Source organism: Salvia hispanica, unplaced genomic scaffold (genome assembly GCF_023119035.1).
Source record: "Salvia hispanica cultivar TCC Black 2014 unplaced genomic scaffold, UniMelb_Shisp_WGS_1.0 HiC_scaffold_360, whole genome shotgun sequence".
In the NCBI taxonomy this organism is placed as follows: domain Eukaryota; kingdom Viridiplantae; phylum Streptophyta; class Magnoliopsida; order Lamiales; family Lamiaceae; genus Salvia; species Salvia hispanica.
In genome coordinates, this window is record NW_025952092.1 from 14,520 (window position 1) to 30,774 (window position 16,255).

The 16,255-nt window shown below is 33.4% G+C and overlaps 1 long non-coding RNA gene, 2 other non-coding genes and 2 pseudogenes across 3 annotated transcripts; 1 reads left to right on the top strand and 4 right to left on the bottom strand.

The window, feature by feature from the left end:
• The first annotated feature begins 5,112 nt into the window (after positions 1-5,112).
• Positions 5,113-7,155, top strand: LOC125199028 (annotated as a pseudogene).
• A 3,158-nt stretch (positions 7,156-10,313) lies between these two features.
• LOC125199030 lies at positions 10,314-11,540 on the bottom strand. Its single transcript, XR_007172503.1, has 2 exons — positions 11,497-11,540; positions 10,314-10,519 (listed from the first exon to the last, which is right to left on the bottom strand). It is a non-coding gene; the product is annotated as an uncharacterized LOC125199030 (long non-coding RNA).
• On the bottom strand, positions 11,118-11,187 carry LOC125199033. Its single transcript, XR_007172504.1, has one exon. It is a non-coding gene; the product is annotated as a small nucleolar RNA Z105 (small nucleolar RNA).
• Positions 11,268-11,359, bottom strand: LOC125199034. The gene has a single exon (XR_007172505.1). It is a non-coding gene; the product is annotated as a small nucleolar RNA SNOR75 (small nucleolar RNA).
• Positions 11,541-14,896: 3,356 nt separating the features above from the next.
• Positions 14,897-15,690, bottom strand: LOC125199025 (annotated as a pseudogene).
• Positions 15,691-16,255: the final 565 nt, after the last annotated feature.

Here is a 16,255-nt window from a genome sequence, read left to right on the forward strand (position 1 = left end):
CAAATGGAATAACTTCTATTTTTGTATAATTTGTCGCCACTCTCTGAGAGTTATTACGATCATTTCTTCATGGAGTATAGTACTATTCAGTGACATCAATATCCAAAGATTAAGCTTCCCAAACAATGTTTTGACCAGGCATAACAATATAACATGTTTTTTTGGTTAGAACGCCTCCACAAAATAAGAGGTAAATTGAGAAAAATATAGTAATTCTCCTATACTCTCTCAAGGTAAATATAACTTCTTAAAAAGTATTGAATTTCAAGAGAAAAAAAAACTAAATTTAAAAGGACACAAAAAAACATTTTATCTTTTTGTGCGAAGAAAATGTAAAAATCCTAGTCAAAATTAAAGAAGTTTAATAGTAGTACCTTTTTAAATACCATTCCCATTACAAAATCAATTTCATAAAAAAAAACAATAATTATTTATTTTTACCTCTCCGTTTTTCTCTCCCCGCTCACTTGCCGTCCAAATAAATGAATGCCATTTCTTTTCATATGGTTATTGAATACTGAATCTATTCGCACATTCGAACTAGTCACTTCTAGAAAGTGAAGTTTGTTAAAACATCTTTATAACACAATTATAAACAGCTCAAAACAAAGAGCTAATCAACCAATTAATAAAATAATCTGCCGACATCCAATTAGTACTAAGAAAAAAACCAAATTAAAGTGAGATTGACATATGGCTATTTCAATATCAGCCATTATTACTAAAACAAGACAAAAACGTCTACATCCGCCTATCTATTGTTGCCCATGTTTTTCGAAGGGACAAAAATGAAGTCCTAGAATAGTAATGAAGAATTAACACTTGGTTCATGTGTGTTCCTGCATTTTAACGCAAAGCTTGCTGACAATTCTGCTTTCCAATCAAAGTTACATAATTCCACTCTCTTTATTACATGTACCATACTATATCTGTACAGTTGCAACACTACAATGAACAATACTACCAACTGGGATCAAGTATAGAAAACAAAATTCTTGTAGGAAATGTCCCATTTTGATCTGTACATATATTCATATATGTGATGTGTGTGGATAAATTAGAGAGATGGAAGAAGCCATAGATTGAAGAGTGAGGAGGATAAGGATAGGAACCACGATAAGAAGGCCATAGCTGCGGATAGTTGATATCTCGTGCATAACTTTACGCCGCAGAATCCTCCCGAAGCAAGCAGAAGGCTAGTCACGCTTGCAGTTGAACAAGATGCAGCCAGCATAGAAACGAAAGCACCTACAGAATAACATTGTTATTCAATGTAACTAGATATGATGAAGTCGTATCATACGATGAGATGCTTACCCAATCACCTATGACGACAATTGAGAGAATCCCAGGCTGACTGAGCTGGGCGTTTAACGAAAACTGAAAACACATCCACCACTGCCAATGTCAAGCTCCACGGGATTACCAACCCCATAATCGTTACCAAGAAGCTGCAACCAGAATTTAGACAATTAAAAGACATATATATGGGAGCAACATTTCAATCAAGGTAACTAACAGCAAAGATGAAGCAAATCATGCTTTCAAGTGAACTTGAATAGACTCAACTACATTCAGATCCAGTGCCACCACAGTTTCACTGATAAGTCTGACTACAATTTTATTACTAGAGCAGAGTTCAACTACAAAAGTCCATCTTGCGAGTAAACGGTCTACTAGAACTAATTGCTCTCTCTTAGTTGCTCCCCTTCATGGAATAGACACATTATTCAATTAAATCTCTCAAAACCTTGTTGCCACAGCTTCTTGTTGGACAATTGAATCAACTAAAGTTACTGCGGAAGCCCACTTTTCTCTAGCCACAAAGCAGAGAAAAGGAGCAAACCACACTTAAAAATATCTACATATGGTGGGGTTCTAACTTCTAACTCCATATCATTGCCAAAAATCTCACTCATCCATCCTTAAGCAACCCAAAAGTGGTAGGTATATTGCACCATGTGTTATTGTTTTGATGACCAGAGAAACCATCAGCCACTAAATACCAAGGTGCATACATATAAATAGTGGATAAACACAGTGATGAATCTGATGATCATAGTTCATCATAAGAAAAATGTTTCCAACAACAGTAGCACAGCAGGGATAAAAAGAACATTCCCCCTCAAAAACATGTATGCCCTAAAGTTTGGTTTTCCTATCTTTTGGCCCTATGTGGAACAACCATTACCATCAATTTCCACTCTCAATAATGCCGCACAAAAATGTCAAAACGATAGCTGTCAGCCAATTATTCGCCACCGACACAAAAGGGGCAGAGAGAGCTAAAATTAAGACGATGTTCGTCGAGAATCGGAAACACCAAATCCCTAAGCTGCAATTCTCATCAATTAACACAATCGAAGAAATCAGATACTAACTTATTAAGCCACTGATATCTATACACCATCGATACAGCACAATTGCGACGTGAGACAATCACTATAACAAAAACCAGAAGAAACAGAGAAACAATCTAGAGAGAATCGAGAGAATTACCAGAAGGCAGTGTAACTGTAGAACTCGACATCCAAACACATGAAAAGCAAGGAGGCAATAGCGAAAACGGCCTGCCCCAATCTGAGAGCCAAACTGGCGCTGGTGCCCACCGCCCCCGGCAATTCTTCCATACATAAACCCTCGTAGATAATTAGATACAACTCCTCTCTTTCTCTCTCTATAGATAGCCATTCAATTCTCCGCCCGCGCCATGAGCCGTTTCTCATCAAATTTGTTGAAAAAAGGAGGAAATTTTGGAGGAGGGGTAAAAGGCATCAATTTCTGAGAGTTGAGAATTATGATCGATCAGCGTTTTATTCAGTTTTTTAAATAATTCAAAATTCAAAGTTAATTATAAACTCTTCAAAGTGGGAAATGGAGATTGGTTGAGAGGCGCAATTGGTGTCGTGCAGTTATGGCCTTTTCCAAAGTCATTTTCTCTCCTTTTCCTTAATGCCGAATAAATTAATTCATATCATAATTATTAACATTTAATACTGAGTTTCCAATTATTAATAAATTTGACTTGCTCATACACTTGTAATTCAAATTCAATTTTACATAAATTTGGGCTTGGTCGTGGTCATATATACTCATCTATTATTGATTTGATCCATTGATTGTAGACTAATTAAAGTACTTTTTTGCACAAGATTGCGATATTATTAATACTTTACGCATTAAACAAATACTGTAATTAAGTTTGATTTAGTAATATCTGGCATCATTTACAACCTCAAACCATAAACCTTATTATTCCTTAATTATTCACTTTCTATAGTAGTATTATATTCCATGATGCTGATGCATACTGTAAATGAAACCACCAGCAATAATCGTTGATAAACAATTTTCTCCCTTTTAGAGAAAAATTGGTTAATGAATGTTTGTGTCATGTTAAATGAATGTTTCTATCATTGTAATGAACATAATAATCAAATAAACATCTTACATCTCCATAATAATATCCATGTGTCGGATTTGAAAGGGACACACTGAAACACTGACATAAAATCCATATTTACCCACTTTTTCCTTTTTAACATATTTTGATGGAACTCATTTAAATTCAATTTTTTTAAGCTTAGATAGGGTACAATGATATAGTACTGCATTTCCTTCAAAAATATAAACGTTAATTAGCCATCTACAAAACTACATCACCATCCATTTTCAAATAATACCCCATAATCGGAAGTGAATCTTTTTCTTAATAAAGAGTCGTTTCATTTTTGTTTTGAAAAATAAAAATAATAAATAATTAAAGTGAAAAAAAGTAAGGAAAAAGAAAATTAGAGAAACTTTATTTTTCCCACTTTAACTATTTATTACTCTTAGATTTCAAACTAAGAAAATGAAACACCTCCGTAACTTGCCGGAGGAGTACTATATAACAAATAAAGATACAATTATTAAAATTTAATAGAATACAAAATATTATTAATAGTACTCCATATTAGTATTAGAATTATCGTTATTATTATTATTTTTATCACATACGCGTAAATGTATACATAGTTCTCTTTCACGCCTTAAATCTTACTACTAAATTCCCTGCAAAGCTTCATGTTTTCCGTTTGAATAAATAACTCGTTTCACAAAAAGGAAAAAAGGGAAACACTTGTACAAAATGAAATAGAATAAGGGAGGAAGATAATATTCATATACACCACAAGTGAAGTAGTGAAGTATGAAAGGAGAATCTTTTAGTGGTTTAAATTTGTAGGAAGCAAATATTTAATACACCTAGCTTTATTGTTTTGGAGGATATATACCCTACATACCTAAAGTTTGAAATTATTTGTATATATATTTAGTTTATTAGTGTAGTGGCGCATTGTTCCTAATGCTATTGCTAGATTCGTTTATCAAACGTTTTATAACAAAGTTGAAATTGGGGTTTAATTCGACCGCTAACAATTTGGGCCCCCTACTAATAACTAATTACCCTACCTATGTCTATTCATTAAATTCACCAAATTTTATAGTAATATATTGAATTACGAATGCTATATAGTACTATTGGGGATCTTAAAATATAGAGTAGTGCTATTAAGGCATGTTCGGCCGTTAAGTGTTTATTTTTAGTATTTTTAAATATAGGTTTCTTTTTTCTAAAACTTTATTTTTATTATAAGTGGACACAATATTAAATATGTAAATATTCTGAAAGAAACCAAACAACTTAGTCCTACTTATGAATTTGGTCATTCTCTTTAGTCTTTAGACTCACTTTTTAAATTAATTTCCAAAAAGGAGTTTTCGCCAAAATTATATGGTTTCTTTTAAATTAAATTAAATTGTTTAAATAAATTTTTTATATGAATTTATTGTACTACTCAACTTAAGGTCTTAAGTAGATAGCACAATAATTTATATTGGGCCAAAAGAAAAAATTAATTAGTACTCCGTATCAATGAAAAGCCCCCCCCAAAAACCAACAATTTTAGGCCATAGTCCACGTGTCATGAATTAAACAAAATATAAATACCAAAAAAAAAAAAACATTCATGATCATGAAGAATTTGAGCTCAATTGGCATTCAGTCTGAGATGGGTTAGATCAATCTCGGCAGCGGCCTTCTACTTGTTCTTCGCTCGATGTTGGGAATAAAATGCTCCGAAAATACCCACTGGTCTCCCGTCACATTTAATTCTACATTCATCAAAGTTTATCAACTTGGGAGATTTAGAGCGTGCCCGCCAACTGTTCGACGGAATACCCGAACCAGATGTGCAGTCTTGGACATTATTAATTTCAGCTTATACCAAGACTGGAAGAAGTAGAGACGCGACCAAGCTTTACACTGAAGTGAAAAACAGTGGAAAGATAAGTCTTGATAAGTTTGTTATCTTAGCTGCTGCCAAGGCCTGTGCGATTTCAGGGATTTGTCAAAGGCGAAAAGTCCACTTTGATGCTTTAAGTATAAGGTTAGCTCGGATTTGCTTATAGGGAATGCTCTGATTGATATGTATGGTAAATGCAAGTACTTTACTGGTGGGGAGCAAGTATTTGCAGATTTGAGAATCAAGGATGTCATTACTTGGACATCATTTTGCTCGTGCTGTGTCAACTGTGGGCTTCCGAAGCGGCGCTTCATGCTTTCCGTGATATGGTTGTGGGTGGAGTTAGGCCCAATTCGATGACATTGTCCTCTGTGGTTCCTTTGCTCCGCTTGAAGTATTTGCATTCGGGTCGTGAGATACATGGTTTTGCTCTCAAGAATGGGATGGGAGAGAATCAGTTTGTGAGTAGTGCTCTGGTCGATATGTATTCGAGTTGCTGAGTATCAAGCAAGCTGAATCAGTGTTTACTAGCATGCCACAACCTGATGTTGCGTCGTGGAATGCTATTATGTCAGCGTATTTTGCAAATGGTGAGGGTGAGAAAACACTTGATACATTTCATGCATGAAAGCGAGGGGTCGCTTGATCGTGTTTCCTGGAACTCAGTCATTTCTGGCTGTGCTGATAATGGAAAAGCAGAAGAAGCGCTTGAGGTGCTTAGAGACATGCAGCGACTAGGGTGCAAACCTAATCAAATCACAGTTACAAGCGCATTAACTGCTTGTACTGTTTTAGAAGCATGGAGAGGAGGAAATGAGGTCCATGGATATATAACTAGACATTGTTTTACGGAGGATCTGGCAGCCAGTACCGCTCTAGTGCTAATATATGCCAAGGGTGGCGACGTAGAAGCCCCCAATCGACTTTTTAGTATAATGACATCGAGGGATACTGTTGGTGGAACACATGTATTATTGCAAACTCAATGCATGGGAGAGGAGAGAAAGCATTATCACTCTTTAATGAGATGTTGGCTCGGGATTGAAGGCCAAACTCTGTTACTTTCACAGGTGTTCTATCTGGTTGTAGCCATGCACAGATGGTAGACGAGGGACTATCGATTTTTCATTCAATGATGAAAGACCATCAAGTTGAACCTGATGCAGAACACTATTCTTGCATGGTTGATGTTCTCAGTCGCGGTGGTCGCTTAGTTCAGGCCCATAATTTCATTCAACAAATGCCAGTAGAACCAACTGCAGCCGCCTGGGGTGCTTTGCTTGGAGCATGCCGGATATAAAGAATGTTGAACTAGGGCGTGTTGCTGCGCAAAGACTGTTTGAGATAGAACCAAACAACCCCGGAAATTATGTATTACTCTTCAACATCCTTGTTACTCCCAAAAGGGTGGGTGAAGCCTCTGAGGTTAGGAGATTGATGAGAGACAGAGGAATCAGGAAAGTGCCGGGTTTGCAGCTGGATTCGAGTAAACAATAGGGTGCACACATTTGTTGTTGGTGATAAAAATAACGATAAGAGCGCTGACATCTATAAGTTTCTGGATGATTACGTGTGAAAATGAAATTAGCAGGATTATATCCTAATACGGAATTTGTTCTACAAGATTTGGATGGAGAAGAACAGGAGGATAGTTTGTGTAATCATAGTGAAAAGCTGGCTGTTGCTTTTGGGATACTCAATTTGAGAGGTGAATCATCCATTAGGGTCTTCAAGAACTTGAGGATCTGTGGAGATTGTCATAACACCATTAAGTTTATAGCAAAATTCATAGGTATACAAATCATTGTAAGGGATTCTTTGGTTTCACCATTTTGAAGGGGGCCTATGTTCCTGTGGAGACTTTTGGTAAAAGATCAAGTGAAGAAAGTAGAGATTAGGAGAAGGCAAGAAGTGAGGAGGAGAATGTACAAAATACGGTGAAGCTAGCAAATGCTTCATATGTAGTCAATTGTGCATTAAGCTGGCACATCTGTTATGCTGATGACTGTTGGTGCAGTAGTGTAAAGCATGATATGATGTTTCTCCAACACTGTAATGGGCTATTCAGGGGTTTATGCAATTTACAGATTCATCCAAAGGACCTGCATGAGCTATATACTGATCGGGGGCTGCGTGCTCAACCTTGGTTGTGGCTGCTGCCTCACCTTGAGTTGGTGGGATCATCGTCATCACAACACCAGAAGATGAGAGCGGAGGATGCAGGTATATGGTTGCAATTGACTACTATTGTGTCCTTTCGTATTATTTCTCTTGGTTGGCAATTGTGCTACCAAATAGTGACAGGTTTCAATCTTTGTAGTCTCTACTTCTTTTATTTTTTGAAACTCAGTGTGATTTATGTAAGCTGATAGCATCACTATACAGATTAGAGTGTTCAATTTGTTGTCGGTGTCTTGTATAAACAAGAGAAAAAAGAGATAAAAATGTTGTGAAAGAAAAAAATTTTGATGTATAAGCTTCCAATGTTGTGAAAGAAAAAAATTTTGATGTATAAGCTTCCACTAAGAAGGTGCAAGTAACTGTACATAATGTTTCTCTTTAGTAAACAAGCAGATGCATGGGCCCTTCTTTTCTATGTCAACTCTAAATTAAATCATTCAATCAAATAAATGTTCATATGCACCTGCACCTCTGAATCATTGCAACCTGGTTTTCAAAGGACACATTTTCTCCATTGTCGATATTCTTTGGCAGAGAAACCTCCACATATACCACATCTGCAAAATACTAAGTACTTCCTCCCGTTCCATAAAAATAGGAATATATGGGACGGCAGAAAAATTAATGCATAACTGGTAATAAAATAAAGAGTGAACTACAAAAATAGTCCATGGACTATGCGTTTATCTCAATTGATAGCCCTGAACTTTCAAAATATCCACCGACAACCGGACTAAACGTTTATCTCGAAAACGGTCATTTTTCACTATTTCGATGCGAAAATACCCTTTTGAATTTGTTTGGGCAATTTGATCTTTTACATTTTAAATATGATATTATTTCGGTGATGTACTAATCGATATTATTTCAAAATTATCATTCTTCTTTCCTTTTGTCATCCTTCACTTTGTTTCTTTATTTCAATATTAGATTTAAAAGCGAACTACATAAAAAGTCTCTAACATTTCCGTTCGTCTCACGAGGCCCCTAGGGAAAAAAATACCTCCATAAAACTAACCTTAAACATAATCACATATCTTGTTTTTTCTAACTAAAATGCCCTAAGGCTAAAAGGGCATTTTTGTCATTCCATTATATTGTTGACACGTGATTTCTCGGACATTTTGTCGAAACTTCTTATGTAATTTTCTAATAAGTTACGGTACTTTATCATTTCTCGAACATTTTTATCATTATTTACGTTTCTAATTTTTTTCATAATATACATTTATCATTAACGCATTAATTAATATGAAATTAATAAAATGAGACCCTTTCTTCCTCATAAGACTCATTTTCTTATACTTTTTTAATGTTTTCTATTTTCCTAATTTTTGTTTGTTTTTTATACCTTGATTTATCGATCAATTTTATTTATTATGAAAATATCCAATTTTGCAGTATTAATTTATAACTTTACATGGTCTTAATTTTAGATACTATTATTAATAAACCCTATATATTCATATGATGTTAAAAATTTCAGTTGAAACTAAATTAAAATTCTCAATAAGATATCAATAAATATAAAATAGTATTAAAATTAGGCTTAGATTAACAAATTAGCTCCATGATATATAACAAAATAATATTTTTAATGTCAATGTTTTCAAGAAAATAATTATTGTATCATTTGATAAAATATGAAATACTATTTTTTAATTCTATGTATTACTGATTCAGATTTTATTTCATAAATAACTTTATTTTTCCATAATTTTTATTGTTTCTCAATGAATTTCCTACATGATATATGTAGTACTGTATATTGTTACCACTAACTAGAAATAGAAAATATAAGAAGTTTTTTGTGTAGAAATATGGACAAAATTTAATCACGCTGTAAAGCCAAACTTATTAGGATATCACATGAAGTTTTTGTAAAATGTGACAAAATTCATGTCAACGAATTTAGGGTTTGCCAAAAATACCATTCAGACTTTGGGCATTTTGGTCCTAAAAATAGCTACAGATATACGATATGTGATTATATTTAAAAATAGGATTGTGAGGAGGTTTTTTTTCTGGCATGCAGGACACAAAACTTTTATGTAGTTCACTCAAGATTTAATTTTATAAAATTAAATTTTAAATTTCATTATTTAAATATCAATATCAATATCAATAATTTTTTAATACTCCAATACTGCACGAAAAAATTATAGGTTCAAAAAAAATTATAATATTAAATAGACTTCTCACATATTAATAATAATAACTACTAAAAGATTAAAAAAATATATTATTTAGGAAAATGAATATATTTTGTATCACTAACAAAATTATATTGGAATACTTTAAAATATATAATATATGAATATAATGATCGGCAAATAAATAAAGTGAAAAAGATAAGTACAATATAAATGGAATACAAAAAATGAATTTAAAACTAATTGAATAGTGTGAAAAATAAAAAAGAAGCCGCCTCTACTACTAACCTACCAAACCCTAAAAGGAGAGCCCTCTCTCAATTAGAATCGATTAGAAGAAAGAGAAAACAGAAGAAATATGGAAGGTCGATGAGTTATAATCACTGGTAAAATATTTTATTTGTACTGACACTGTTAATATAACTGTGTACAAATTCTGAATTCAACCAATCGTGCAAATGGCCCCAACTCAAACCATGGTTTCATGTTAATTGTATTATATTTAAGAATAATTACGTTCCATATAAATCTCACTAAATACGGCAAGATTTAGTACTCCTACTACTTGTTAAAAGATAACAGACGACTCAGATTTTATATTAAGGACTAAAATCAATAGTATTAGAAATTCTACTAAGAAGAATGACAGACAATGTTGGGGTCCAGATGTAGCTCATAAATCATAAGGATTTGATTAAAGAGCAACGATGAACACTTGATTATACCAGAAAATTCAACGGTCTAAGCACACAATGAAGCATTAAACACCTGCCAATTTCTGGTGAACTATAAAAATTATAGCAATAAAAGATAATAAAACAAGAATCTATTCAACACAATGTTGAGTTCAGATGAAGCTCGGATGATCATCGTATTTGATCATCAAGCAACGATGAACACCTACAAGAAAGGTACAATGAGAGATGAGAAACCCATCCACCATCTTCCTTCTCTATCTTCACTTTCCCAGAAATGTAACAGCATTCAATAACAAAAACTAATGAACACTTGACTAACATCTGGTAACAATAAGAATATACTGTACTTATTAATTTTATCGAAATATAATTAACATATAAAAATTTGACCATGGCTCAAAAGTGCTTGAAAAATAATCACAGTTACCTCCCAATCCCAAACAAAATGAGAAGGATTATAGAGAGCATCTCAAGCTATAGTATTTATGAGTTTCTCATCATTGCCACAATTCACAATAACTTATGTGAAATAATTAGATAGTAAACCCCTATAAAATTACTCCACAATATACGGAATTAAGAATTTATTTTGAAACAGGATTGAATAGACATCATTACAATTTTGGGTCGAGTACAAGACAAGCCATAACATTGGCCATTGGGGCCTGCATATACTCGAGTACTTTTTTTCAAACGTGAAATAATGTGAAACAAATAAACTAAATTATTCGAAATTTCGATTTAAATTGTCAACAAAATAAAATGTATAATAGAAAAATTATTTAATTGAATGGGGGCATTCAGAATGAGTAGGAGGTTATATATCAATCAACCAAACTTCAGACTAATAAGAAATCCTCATTATGCCCCAAAAAAGAATAAACTTCACCAAAATATAAAAAATGAATTGAAACAGAAGAGATCGAAGGAAGAAGAGTGTGAAATGGAGATTCTCTCAGACAAATGCCTCGTTTTGTCCTCACGATGTAATAACGAATGGATTTCGATCAGACTCGTCATCATGATTTGTTCATCACCGAGAAACACGATTCATCAAAAAAAACGATTTATAAAGGGAAAACGAAATGGATTCGATAATTACCGAGATGGTGAAAATGATGGGGAGATAATTGAAAAACAAATATGATTGGAGAGAAATCAGAGATTGATTTAAAGTACCTGAAACTGGAGATTATAGCATGAATCGGTGAATGATTGATGGCAGAGGGAAATGAGATGCAGGTACTACTTATAATGGCATTCCTTTTTGCCCTAATTCACCTCCACTGGGCTTCGGCCCAACACTAACAGAATTCAGGTTTTAGCTTTAAAAACTTTCTTTGCTTTTCTTAATGAGAAAAAAACATTATTTATCTGGTAGTAGGAGTAATTTTTATTGATTATATCATTAAGATTTAACATGGGTTTACAATTGAAAATAACATTCATGGTAAGTAATTGAAAATAAAAACGACAATGTCTACTCTTCTTTTAAGTTTATTTAAAAAAATATGTATATTTCCACTCAGGGCGGACGAGGGCAAAAAATTTACGAGTAAAAATTAAAGAGTTTTAGGAGGAGCATTTAATGAAAAAAAAAGAATAAATAAATTTTATAATACATATTTTATATAGAAATGGGGTAATTGGAGGGGCATTTGCCCTTTAACATATAGCTAGATCAGTCTCGTTTTCACTTAACACACAAAATGTATTTTCTAAAATTTCATATCATTATTTAAATGTGACATCTACTCTAAAAAAAAATATAAACAAGAAAAGTGGCATCTCAATTGTAATTCCGTTTGGTCTATTCGCAAATATAGTCTTAGTTCATTTATACTATAAATAATATTACTTGATCTCGCATTTTACTAGCCAATTTTACTTACATTTCATTTAAAATTAATATGAAGTATATAATTATATAAATGAAACTCACATTCTACTACTTTTTTTCAATCACTTTTCTTAATATACTCCGAGTCAAAAAAAAAAAGAAATGAAATTTCTAATAATAGACCAAGGGAATACCAATTTGTATTTAGTCCATTTAAATTTTATGTTTTTATCGACTCATTGCCTCATTTACATCTAACAATTTATTTCATAAACAAAATATTTGATTTTATTAGCAACTCGTTATACTGTGATATTGATCACGCAATTAGTTCTTCTACAAATATCAAAATCTCTGATTATCATCAATTCCATAATTATTGGATTGATTATTGGAGTATAAAATTATGTTTGATTTCTATTTTATTTTCATAACTTTAGGGAATGATTACTAATTGATGTGAGGACCCTTTAATTATTTTTATTGGGGAAAAATCGGACATCCGTGGATGGAGTAGGAGAAATTTCTTGTCTTTTAAAAGTTTTCAAGCAAGCAAAATCAGCTAGTAGTATAATTCTGCTATAAAAAATAGTCACATTATAAAATAGTACTAATAATTATGAATATATATTTGTATGGTAAAAAATTATATACTAATTAGATTCAAAAAAGTTGTAAAACGTCAATACAAATCAAATGCAATCTTATCACTGAGAGAGGAGAATAAATGGTAAAAGCAGAGAAAATTTTGAATAGTTATCTTTAGTTTTCTAAATTAAAATATTCTAATACTAAAGTAAACTTCAACTTCAAATCGACTAAACCAATCTTATACAAAATTGAAGTTATAACAACTGACTCCATGATAAGAACCATCGTGCAATTCAACTTACGACGTTCGAGGATATTGGGGTTGAGGAAGTACATGTCGCTTCGTTGGTAATCAAAAGGCAAACGACAACTGCCCCTTATCCCAACATAATCCACTATAGCTTTGCTTCTCCCGCACGACAACTCTACCGAAGCCCTAAGCTGGTGTTGTCGTTGTGAAGGCCGTGCGCCATTCCAACGCTAGACGTTTGCTTCCAAGAAAGCGATATATAGTACTCTCATATGTGCGTCTCTGCTACGAAATGGTATAGACCGTATAGTTATCCCATCATCTGCTGCAATGAAGGGCAATGCTGCTTCGATGACTATGACACTCCCATCCCGGTCTTCCGGTATCAGATGGTCAAAACTATGATATTTCTCGTCTACATAATTGATCGACATATCCATGAGATCTTCCACATCTTTGGTGTTGGTAAGGGTGGTCGTGCCCGCCACGAAAAGGCTTTAGCCATATATTTTCAAGTGCTCCATCCGGTAATTCACAGAGGTGATATCCGTGATGGTATCCATCACTTGTTTCCTACCATTCCAAAATTGTTTCCAAAACTTTACTACAAAATAAGCTTATGTCTCATTGTCAAAAATGGAATTAAAAATGTATGAATCTAAGATCTTTATCATGAAAATATCTTATGTTTACATGTGCTTATCGAAAATCATCAACCAACAATCAGTAATTAGAGAATAAACATTAAATAACAATATTAGATTAGGAATTTAGAACACATTTTGAACATTTGCCCTTCTTTTATCTATAAAAGATCACACTGAAATATGGTCAAATAGAAATGTAGTTGGAGTAAGTAACACTACCCAATTGGACATGCCAATACACTAGTACCTTTTCAAACGTGGCATCACAATAATGCAATCAAACAAGCAATAGATTAAATAAAATTTCACTTCAATAGTATCGACATATAGTCGTATACAACCACAATTTGGTCAAAGAGATAATTAAAATTCTTTAAAATTTCGTAATTTATCGTTTAAAACAGAATTTGATTTTAACTACTGGTAATTTTATAAGCAATTATAACAAATGGATCATACTCGTCGTCCTATTATGTTCATCACCGAGAGACAAAATTATCAACGGAAAATTCTCTTTCCATCAGCTAAAAATCTGATTTATAAATAAAATTAGAGTTTAATGAAATGATGGTGAGACCATAGAAAAACCAAAATGTGATTGGGCGAAAATATTTAGAGATTTATTTAACATACCTGAAACTAGTGAAAAATATCTTGGCGTGAATAACCAGGAATACTATTTATATCTTGGTGTACATCCTGTGTGTTCCATGGATTTTAAATTTGGTTCATATTTTTTTCAATTTTGAATGGATTACAATATTTTAGATGGTGAACAATTTCATTATGATAATACTACTATGTATAGGGAAATTATATGCTACATGTCTTATGTGAGCACTATCCATGAACATCACACTCTCATTTAATACATTTTTAGCTTTGTTTGTTTTATTTATACATTTAAGTTTGTATATAATACATAAAAAATTGTAATTGATTTTTATTTTATAAATTTAAGAAAAATCAAAGAACAATTTGTCATTTTATTAATTTATGTGAAGTTTACAGAGCAAACGAGCAAATTAAGTTTTGACTTTTACAAAAATTGTGAACTTAAAAATATCAATAACAATTTTTAATGCTTAAAAATCAGAGTAAATATATAAACAAAGTTAAACATGCATAAATTTTAAACGAGTGTAACGCTCACAGATTTAGTAAATTTGGTAATAAATTCAATACATATATGTATACGGTATATTTTTGACAATATACCTAAAATTCATGGGCAGTATTGATGGATGTATGTACGTAATAAAAATTAGACTAAATATAATAAATCTAATAATGTTGCCAATAAATCTAATAATGTCCATTTTTGTGTGAGTATCAAAGGAGACGTGTTAGCAGAGCCCAAATAGGGAAGATCAAGAGGAGGATAATCCCCAATGTGTTGGATATGCCATGGCTCTGCGTTAACGAGTTCCGGAATCCGCCACTTGCTCTGATGTGCTCCTGCAACAGATAACACCCGATCGCGAGACAAATCGCTACTCCGATCCAGTCATGTTTGAGAGTGTGAGCGAAGAACTCCGGCGAAACCACGAGCAGGAGAATCAATGATCCCGGCATCTCCAGCCAATCGGGGAAGTGGCGGGGAAGAAGAGGCGGAGCACCACCGCGACGAAGGCGATCCACGTACCGACCTCTCCCTCAGAAATTTGAAGAGCGAGTGCGGCAAACTGAAGAAGATGTAGGGGATGAGGAGCGAGGTGAGCATGTTCGATCTCCAGTTCGTCCGATCCAGGATCAATAGGTATCTGCAGTTAATATAACCACAAATTTTCAATTCAATCAGATCTTAATTAATTGACGAACTTTGGAGGAGGAATTGAACAATTGGAGCTCACATGGCGGCGAAGGAGGCGAGCCATTTGAAAAAGGAGGTGCCGGCGCCGAAATCGGAGGCGTGGCTGAGGAGTTTGTGGCGGCAGCCTTGAGCTCGTTCAAGTCGGCGTCCAACAATGCAGCGGCTTCTGCTTCGGCTCTCATCGATAGGTAATCAATCCGCCTCATTCTCTCTCTCTTTGATACTACTTCAGTACTATACTCTGCTATCGTGTTATGATTCTAAAACGAAGAATAATCATCACACTTTATATTGGGGAAGGATAGTGGGGGCCACATACTTGATGCACAAACCACTGCGCTTTTACGGATCCTAACTGTTTGTATAGTTATGCTTCATAATCCGAAAAACCTTCAATTATACTAGTAGTAGTAGGGGAGTAATTTTTGTTATGCAAATATGCTTATATCTGATTTAATTTTTGCATCTAGGGGTATATAATTTTATACACATGTTTTTTTCGTTGTATGAGCATATCTTGGGCAATGTATTAACAATTATACGATTCTATTTTAATATTTCCATTATTGTTTCGTCCATCCAAGCGATTTCATTAGGAAGATCAAAAGGAAAAGTGTTGGAGTTTTGATCAGGAATATTGGATAAATTTGAATATAGGTAGGTACAACAAATAATAACATTTTAGTACTAATTCTAGTGATAAACGAAATACAGTGAGATTAAGAATATATGTTATCCAAAATAAGTCAACACAATTAGAAATATAGGGTTCAATGAAATACGTCTACAAGCCATTC